The 10,688-nt window shown below is 32.0% G+C and overlaps 2 non-coding genes across 2 annotated transcripts; one reads left to right on the top strand and one right to left on the bottom strand.

Moving 5' to 3' along the window:
* Positions 1 to 2,769: 2,769 nt before the first annotated feature.
* TRNAV-AAC (transfer RNA valine (anticodon AAC)) lies at positions 2,770 to 2,843 on the top strand. The gene has a single exon. It is a non-coding gene; the product is annotated as a tRNA-Val (tRNA).
* A 2,845-nt stretch (positions 2,844 to 5,688) lies between these two features.
* Positions 5,689 to 5,760, bottom strand: TRNAD-GUC (transfer RNA aspartic acid (anticodon GUC)). The gene has a single exon. It is a non-coding gene; the product is annotated as a tRNA-Asp (tRNA).
* Between the last annotated feature and the right edge of the window lie 4,928 nt (positions 5,761 to 10,688).

Below are 10,688 nucleotides of genomic sequence, written 5' to 3' on the forward strand. Positions count from 1 at the left end.
CCTAGCCTTGAAGTCTCTAATCCTACTCTTGTTTGCAAACTTAACAAGGTGTTATATGGACTAAGACAAGCTTCGAGGCAATGGTATGCCAAATTGTCTCATGTTCTATGTTCTAAAGGCTATAAACGATCATCAAATGATTATTCATTGTTTCTTAAGAAAACTACAACCACTATTGTTATTGTGGCCATTTATGTGGACGACATACTGGTTACAGGTGATGAAACTGATGAAATATTGGATCTTAAGAAGTCATTACATGAGAAGTTACAAATAAAGGACTTGGGATATATCAACTATTTTTTAGGTCTTGAGTTCAATAAAGTTAATTTTGGAATGATTGTTCATCAACAGAAATATATCAAAGAACTCTTGAAAGCATATTCCATGATTGATGCAGTACCTGTTACAACACCATTTCCTCCAAAACTTCATCTTTCTCATACAATGGATGATCCTTTACAAGATCCAACGATTTATCAACAACTTATTGGCAAATTAAACTTTCTTTTGCACACTAGACCAGATCTTGCTTTCTCAATTCAGTTTTTAAGTCAATTCAATCAAACCCCAAGTCAATCACATTATGATGCTGCTTTACATGTCTTGAAGTATCTCAAAGAATCTATGACAAAAGGGTTGCATTTTATAAATTCATCCACATACAATCTTGAAGCCTATTGTGATTCAGATTTGGCGTCTTGTCCTCTCACAAGAAGAAGTGTTAGTGGGTTTTTCATTATTTTTGGTAATACTCCCATTTCTTGGAAGTCAAAGAAACAAGTTACTGTTTCTTTATCTTCAGCCGAGGCTGAATATCGTTCTATGCACCGAGTATGTGTTGAACTAGCATGGATAAGTCGCCTCTTAACAGAGTTGAATGTTCCAGACATAAACCTAACTTGAAATGTGATAATCAAGCTGCTATCGACATTGCAACCAATCTGGTATTTCATGAGAGGACGAAACATATCGAATTGGATCACCATTTTGTAAGAGAAAAGTTGCAGGCTGGTCTTGTTACTTTGTTTCATGTCAATTCTAAGCAACAGTTAGCTTATGTCTTTACTCAACACCTCTATGGTCCTCAACATCAACAAGCAGTCTCCAAGCTTGGTTTTCTTCTGCATCCCCCAACTTGAGGGGGGGAGGGGGGTATCAACGTACATGAATCAATGGCAATATTGTAATTTAGCATAAGGATATTTCAGTAATTAATCATAGAGTTTGTTACAGTTCTGTTTTAGAAGTTTGCATACAGTTAACTTCTATACGAAGTATATATGATGTGATGTTCATAGTTTTTACAATAAATGAAAGATTGAAGCTATTCTTTCTCACTCTTTCATTGAAGATTTACAAAATTAACGACATTCAAGGTTGATTATGAAAATATGTGTGACTCGTTGTATTGTCATTACTTGAAATTGTTGATAAGATGGGGGTTATATAGAAAATGGTATGGCTGATAAATATATCTCTAAAATCTTTCATGGCGTACATTTTGGTTAAGGGCTTATATGAAATGTTATCTTTGTTTTTGTTGATCATTGTAACACAAGGACTTTAAATGGCTCTGCATGAATCATTGTTGGATAGATGTTGTTTGATGACTACGAAAGTAAATTTGGTGGATAAATGTGTAAGCATGAATCATTGTTGGATAGATGTTGATTTGATGACTACCAAAGTAAATTTGGTGGATAAATGTGTAAACATCAATTTGATGTAATGTTTTTTTTGTTTTACTCATAATCTTTCACTCAATTTCCAAGTCTATTTGGATACAAATTAATAGGTGGTTGGATCTTCCTATCATTATTTACAATACAATTGATAAAAAGATATGTGGTTAAATATCATATCATATTATACTATATTATAAATAGGACATTTTACCTATCATAATATTCATTTGAAACCTTATTGACCTTTCAATTTCAAACTTAATATAATTAATCTATTAATTTAAAATATGTAATTAAATACAAAATACCATCTTATTATCGGTAGACATTTAAAATGTTATTATAAAACACTTATTTGTTAATTTAAATATTATAATAAATCCAAAACATAAATCAAAATATTAGATAAACTAAAAGAATATATTGAGATACTAATTTTCTTTTAAATATTTAACAAAGTTTAAATATTGTAAATATAGAACGATAAATCAAATTATATAAAAACATCAAAAAACTTTTTTTTATTATAATTCATTTTTTCCCAAATATGTGGTTTTTAATTAATTAACCTAAAAGGCTACATTGTGTTAATTTACAAACTGTTCATGTATTAATTAATCATCATGACCGAAATTTTAAAAAAAAAAATCAATAGATAAGTAATTTCTAATTTAATCATCATGTATTAAAATACTAAATGGAAAACCATGTTTAGGGATTTGTATCCTATTGTAACATGACTTAATTAACATCGAAAAGTCAAAGTAAAATAAAGAAACTAAAAATTTGATCGATGCTTGTTAAATAATGGTTAAATTTAACTTATAAAGAGTTCGATTTCAAAGGGTACTGCATAGCATACTTGACTATGTTCTGGATGAGAATGGACCTAACATAAAATGAGTTTATGAGGAAAAAAAATGTTAAACATACCATAAAAATAAAAAAAGTTTACACGAAACATTTAGAACAACGAACCAAACTGTACATAAGCAAATATTTAACCGTGTCCTGGTTCAATTATGTTTTTTTGGAAGAAATACAAAGTAATTAGCAGGTTATTTTTAAGTTAATAACCAACGGTTTCGTGGTGTAGTTGGTTATCACGTCAGTCTAACACACTGAAGGTCTCCGGTTCGAACCCGGGCGAAGCCATGAAATTTTTATTTTTTGCTACTGGAAAGACTGGGCCTAAAAGAAATAGTTAATCCGCTTTCCCTTTTGGGCTTATCAAAACTGTAAGTTTGTAATGTTTAATTGTATTAGCCGCTAGTGATCTAAACACTATTTCATTAAAGTAAGAAATATTGTTTATCTTAAAACATTTAAGTTGTGGAATGGTGTATGTTTACACCTTACTATTCTATCTGTCTTTTAATCTTGTTGATGGTATTGGTTATGTATAAAAAAATAATTTTGAAATACAACTATTGATCCTAATATTAAATTATTGATTGTAAATTTGTACATATTTTCTAGGCATTTCTTTTAGTATATCTTTATTACAGATAAATTAGTTGTGAGATTCATGTATTATATGAGTTAATTTAAAAAAGAAAATTAAATATAAAGATGGAAACTTTGATTTTATAAGAAAATAAGAAAAATAATGAATTATTAAAATTGAAATGTTTTTTTATCTTTTAAATTAAAAAAAATTAAATAAATAAACAAAAGAAACTAATGAACATTAATTTGAGAAATTTAAAATTAAAAAATAAGCCCATTAATAAAATTGATATTTATTTATCATTATATATATTGTAATTATTACATTAAAATATTATATGAAATTTAATAAAATAAAAAACCCATAAAATGATATATGATTTTTTTTTAATTCAAAATAACAAAAAAATGATATTTTACAAATTGAATGAAAGTTTGACATTTGACAAAAAAAAAATTTATTCGTTTTAGTAGATTATTATAATACGGCTACACCGATAACGATCTTAATTGATTAGTTAGCATTTTATGATATTAATATTCGCATCTCTATATGTTCTCGGATTAATTTTGTTAAACCTGATTCAACACATTTATGTAGAATTCGCTAACTAATAGCCAAAAAAATGAGATAAAAGATTTTTATAATATATATCATAAAGATGGGAATAAATTAGTTATATAGAAAATAATTAATGAATGGTCAAAATTAATAAAAAAAAAGTTTATGCTGTTATGTTTTTTAAAATAAAATTAATAAAAAATGATACGACAAAAAACTTGATATCTTTTTGAGAGAATTTCATATACGCCCTTGTTAAACAATTAAATATCGTATTTGCCCGGCTTAAACTCTAAATATCAGATTTGTCCTTCTTAATGTTTTTAATATCATATATGCCCAAATCTATTATTATTATTATTTTTATTGATTTATAATTTTTTTTATCATTTTAAAATCATTAAAGCTAAAAAACATTTCAAATGGACAAAATTGCCCTTAGTTTTAAATTCCAAAACAATACACACGTTCACAAGGGATTATAAATCAGAGCTTCATTGTGCTCTATTAAAATCTCTGGTCGTAGCTTCCTTCCGTATCACATCTTCCTTCTAACTGCAACACACAACATCCTTTTTCCCCTGTTGTCGCACACTCACATCATCACATCAGGTAAATCGACATCAACTTATTCCTATTTTCCATCTCTTCAATTTCGATTTTAGGGTTCCTAGTTTCAATTGTTCAAATTATTTTTACAATCAGCTTAATTATGTTGAATTTGATAGCTTAGTTGTGTTGGATTTGATTCAAAAAATCCAATTTCCAGTGAACTTCTAATTTTGAATTTCGCCTATTATCTTCAGCCACAATGACCTTTGACCCCAATCGATCCAGCTGGTATAAAGTTCTTCACAAGTAATTGTTTTGTTAATTGGATTTTGGTATTACATCAGCTTACCATGTATTTTGCTGATGATTAAATCTTTAGAAGTATGTTTTGTTAATTTGATTTTTGTATAATATCAGCAGGAACAAAATCAACAGCAACTAAATCAACAGTAGTGAAATTGAATCTACGGAAAATATGAATATGGTTGAAATCAATTACCTTATGCGTGATATGTGATGCGTGTGCGTGATACGTGATACGTGTGTGTGATGTGTGTGTATGTGAAAACAGGAGTCTGTGATCGTGAGGAAGACGCCAGAAGCCAGCGGATGTAAACATGATTACAATAAAAACGTGATCTATGTAACAAAAAAACATGATATGTGTATTGTTTTGGAATCTAAAACTAAGGGCAATTATGTCCATTTAAAATGTTTTTTTAGCTTTAATGATTTTAAAATGATAAAAAAATATTATAAATCAATAAAAATAATCAAAAAAATAGATTTAGGTATATATGATATTAAAAAACATTAAGAATGACAAATACGATATTTAGAGTTTAGGCCGGACAAATATGATATTTAGCTGTTTAACAAGGACGTATACGAAATTCTCCCTATCTTTTTAACCATCGAATTGATTCAATATGGAAATTGCCACCTATATATGTTGACTATAAAATCATGTCAAAAAATGGGTTTACTACTAGACTGGATAATCAGAGCAGATAATACATGTTTACCTATACGTATAAAATTGATAATCAACAAATTTGGTGAAACACAAATTAATTAAGTTGTAAAATTTATTATGCTCGTAGTTCCTGTAATGTTACAAACAAGGCTTTTATAAAATAACAAACTGTAGTTGAAGTTTTCCTAGTTTTATTTATTTATTTATTTATTATTATTATTTTTTTTTATATCATACATATATATTTTCAAAACCTCAACTGTTACAGAACAACAAGTGTAGCACTATCTCAAGAGCAATATTACATTTAACTTAACATAATCTGTGCTATATTTGGTAAGTATTTGCTAAAGTTCATTTGATAAATTTAAGAAAAATTAGACAGAATAATAAGTTCAAGGTCAGAACAAGTACCAAAAGCGTGTAATTGTGAGATGGGAGGTTCAAAAACAATTAAAAAACGCCGTTGCCGGGGATCGAACCCGGGTCACCCGCGTGACAGGCGGGAATACTTAGCACTATACTACAACGACAACTTGTCTATATGCGAACAAAGTAATTTAATATCTTAAGTTTAGTACATCAGGTATAAACCACATTCCAAACTTTGAATACTACAGCTATGGATATATTTTTTTATAATTCATTTATAAATTTACCTACTTTTTAATCAGAAATAATTGTAATATATCGATGTTATTTATTGTGCTCGGTAACGTTTTTTGATTTGGTATTCTTGGTATTTTACCATTTAACTTAAACTGAAAAAAATTGTTATTAAATAACGTTGAACATGGGTTCTTGAGATTCAAGTGTTAAATGTTAACCATGCTAAACGTTATCTTTGTGAAAAGATCACATCTAATTTAAGATTTAAAAAAAAAAAAAAAAAACATATTTCTTTACTTGGGATTGAACCTGAGTTTATACGATTTGAATCAAAGTTACGGCCTGGAATGACAGCAAGGTGTTTTTGTTAAAGAATATCACAAAATATATAAAATAGAACTCACATTAAATTGAGTTTTAAAAACAATGAGCCTAAGCATTTAATAACTTTAGACCCTAAAATTAATATATAATGTAAAATTAGAAAAGAAAAAAAAAAAAAAAAAAAAGAGTCGGTGATGGTACCCAAAAACTAAAGATGAGTTTACACTATACAAATTCGAATATTGATCAATATTACAAATCATCAATTGATCATCACCATCAAAAAATTTATTATTATCACAATCTAAAATTTTGTAAAATGATGGACTGGACGACTGGTCCTAAGAGGCTTTTGTTTGATACAAATGAAAGGCCCGTTGGAATAAAGGATTAAACAGTTACAAATAAACCTTGGTCTTTGAATATCTTAAACAAAAGCCGATTCATTGGTTTTTACTACATGAGGCAAAAATAGAATTTTATGTCCTTTTGTATGTCTTTTTGTATGTCGTACAATAAAGAAAAAGTTTATATAAAAAAATATTAAATCATAAATATAGTAAATTTTATAATGAAACAAATAATATGAAAAAAAAAACCACAAAAATCACTTAAAACGATATCTTCATGCATTTTTTGAAAGAAAATATCTTTCAATTTATAATAATCAATATTTACAAATTTTGGATGCTAAAAATTACTGATTCATTCCATCTTTCTTATATCATGGTACATTGAAGATACAATTCTAATAGCTTCTATTTGAACAACTTTTCTTTTATAACCTCATAATAGAATCAATAATAGGCATCTACTTCTAAAACTACTTTCTACTAGAAACAATGAAATCAATTTATACAATTCTACCTTTTGTTGCCTCTAGAAAGTCATAAACATAAGTTCAACATAAAATTGTATGCCTTTTCATTCACATCTGATAATCAGAACACAAAAGTTTAGAAATAAACTCTACAAGATTAGCAGCTACCACAAAAAGTCAAAATGTAAAGTCCCGAAAAACAAATCTACCAATGATCAAAGAGAATCACAGATGCAAACACGAATTAATAAGTAAATATAAAACAAAAAACCAAGCTTGCATACGCTTTAAAGCTATAAAACGTCTGATACAACTTGGGAGAATACCAAGGCATCATCAACTAATAAAGTCTGACACAACGCCCTATTTATAGACTAAACTTACAACCGTAAGGTGTTTACGGCCGTAAACACACCTTGACCGTAAACTCAAGACAAAATAATCTTTCTACACACCCACTACTATCAACTACTATGCCTAGACCAAACCACTATACAGGGTCTTTCAATCTCCCCCTTGGTTTGGACTAGCTCGGCCCCATTCCTTTCTTTACCAGCATGACATCCAGTTGGCCCATTGCGCCATTCTACATCTGCTTGCTCAAGATCTCTGCAACCATCCTGGTATACGCTTTGGCTCCCTCCTCATAGATATCTTCAACCACTTTGATCTGAAAGTTGCTTAGGTAATGAATATCCCACTTCCTGAACTACAACAGGTCTCTTCGATCATACAACCGTATACACCCATTCTTGAGCTTAATGACGGCACCAGAAGTACTCTCATCTGGATAACCTTCAACAATCTTGATAACCTTGAACAATGAGAAATTGTTTCACTTGTGTCGTGGGTGGCCACATAACCACCTGCAGAGGTTTATCAGAAAAAACTTCAAACACATCTGGATGTTCCAGGATGACTGACTCGGCAGTTGGCATCGTTGGGAAACCCTTCTTGACTTGCTCATCCAAAAAGAATTTGAATTGCGAAACTTGAGGATTATTTAATAGATTGATAAAAGGAGCTTGTGATAACTCCGTAAGATCAATTCTCGTCAACGAACTAAAAGCATGAATATCTTTATACAACTCTGAGTTACCACTCTTGCGAATGATAATCCAAAGTCGAAGAGGATCGTGAAATCCCCAAGCAGCCACACCCGATTGATCCCCGAAAGTATCTCTGAATCGAACAAGTTCAAGATCAGTCACGGTGACCAAAGGTCCACCCTTCGAAGCACTCCGAGTAGCATTTCTCTTGAATAACAACTACCCCTTTCAATATTTTTCTGGATTATCTCTTGAATATGAGGAGCCATAGGAGGAACAGCTGCAATACGCTCAGCAGAGCCAGAAGATTGACCAGTTGGCACATCTACTGGATATGCTTGCACGTGTAAATTTATTCTTTGCTCTTCTACAGTTGTTTTATACTTCTCACCAAAATCATCCTCCAATTTCTTTTTTAATTCAAAGTAGCTCGAAGTTAGCAGATTGAAATGTTCTTGAAGATCAGAAATCTGCTTACTTTTCACTTTCTTATCCTTTTTAACTTCTACCAGCTGTCCACCAAGATAAGTTTTATCTGACTGAAGCTTGGACACTTGAATACGAAGATCAATATTCTGAGCACGAAGTTCGGCTACTTGAATATCAAGTTCAATATTCTTCTGGCTTAGCACAGAGATCTCCTTTTGTAAGTTGGCAAGAGATGAATCATCATCTGGAGCACCCCCTTCATTTATAGAAATGCTCTTTCCTCGACGACTGGGAGAAAGAAGCTGTTCTTCTGCCATGTGCAAAGCCAGCCTCTCAGAAGCAGCATCCATATTGAATCTTGGAACTGAAAAACCGGGCGGTGCTGAGGTGCTGACAACATAAAAAACTGAACTAGGTCCAGTTGTGAACATCTTTGTTACAGAAAGTCGTGTAGTAGCCGTAGCAATTGGCGGTGTAGGAAGACCACTGACCAAACTAGCAATTAGCTCGGATTGTCTTGTGTCAAGTCTTCTCCTCTTTGATTGAGGTTGGTCAGCTTGTGGAGGAATTACACTAACAAATGGTTTAGTTGTAGGAGAAATAGATACGGGAGGGGAACATCCCACAACTATCTCCATTGGAATTGAAGTTGACACCATCTGCTCAGAAGTTGGAGTAAGAGTTTCGCTTGACTTCCTCGTCTCAGTTGTCGGCAAAACAACATCATCGACATTTTGAAAGATTGTGTCAAGAGTCTCGTTAGACACAATATTGGCACTACTGGCCAAGGAAGCCGCGATATCATCATTATCAAATCATGTAAGATCAAAATCTTCAAACGAGTCATGTCTATCATCACCAGTAACCATTTCCCTTTCATCTTGTCTTTCACTCGATTCATGTTCATGACCAGAAGCACTTTGATCTTTCGGAGTTAGTGAATCTTCATCATCTTCAGACACATCTATTACTATGTTTGCTGGAGTTGATCCCTCAGTAGATGTTTTCTCAGAAGAAATCGGTTCTGACAATTCGTATGACACTGGCAGCTCATCTAATTCTGTAAACTTTCAAAATTTCTCCAATGGATAAAGCCCTCGGAAGATGAATTTTCCTCTTCTGTTTTGTTTAATGAGTCCCACAGTGTGTGGACCCAAAGACTTCATATCCAAAGTATCTCTCGCCTTTCTAACCTCTGGAAACTGTATATTGACAAACATTTGAATGAAGCGGGGATATTGGAGAAAAGTATCCCTCGTAGAAGCTCGGATGTTTATTACGAATTCTTCTAGGATGAACTTCGAGAAATTGAAATGAATTCCTGCAGCCAAAGATAACAATGCACCAGTTGTGCATTGAGAGATTTCATCAGCCCCAGACCTTCTACCCGATACGCAACTTACGAACACATGAGCTAGAAATCTCCAATACGGATGGAGCAACTTTTTCAAAGTTGGCGGATAAGTTCCCTCATAACTCATCCGTCGTAGTATCCTCTGAACATCTTCGATATCAATCTCCGTCGGATAGTTAGGTTGATCGTCAATCAACAACGCCTCTCGAACAAAACTTTCATTGATCACGATGTCTCGTCCTTGCACCTTTGCCGCAACCGTGAAATTGCCATCATCATCCATCTGCGTCCTCGCCGTCACCCAAAATTTACGAACAATGTTCTGATATATCACCGGGTTGACTGTTAATGCTGATGCAACACAACATTCACGCAGCCTGTGAATCATTGATTGCATATCGGAATGTATGACAGGTGGATCAGCAAGAACGATTGCCAGATTATGCATTTCCGCAAACTTGAGATTTATCATTGTCTGCACTCAAATACAGTTGTAAGAAACCGACACCAAAAATTTATCTATCAATATTTTATGTTTACTGCCCTTCCCCCCCCCCCCCCCCCCCCTTCCCTTTTTTTTAATAAAAAAACGTGACTTATTGACAATTTGGTTCTTGGGCCGTAAACTCTAGTTTACGGCTTAAAGATCACTTCGAAAAATCAATACGCAATTATCACCGAATTATTTCAAGCATTCCAAGGCAGTAGCAACTCGAATTCATGGGCCGTAAACTGGGAGTTTACGGCCAATAAATATTTACTCCGAAAAATGGCCAAAAACCGACTATTTCCTTTGAGATAACAAATGATAAGCATATATTCGTGAACACAAGCATCACAATAAAATAAACTTGAATCGAAATCGTCAACTTTCGG

Source organism: Lactuca saligna, chromosome 5 (assembly GCF_052625555.1).
Source record: "Lactuca saligna cultivar CGN05327 chromosome 5, ASM5262555v1, whole genome shotgun sequence".
Classification (NCBI taxonomy): domain Eukaryota; kingdom Viridiplantae; phylum Streptophyta; class Magnoliopsida; order Asterales; family Asteraceae; genus Lactuca; species Lactuca saligna.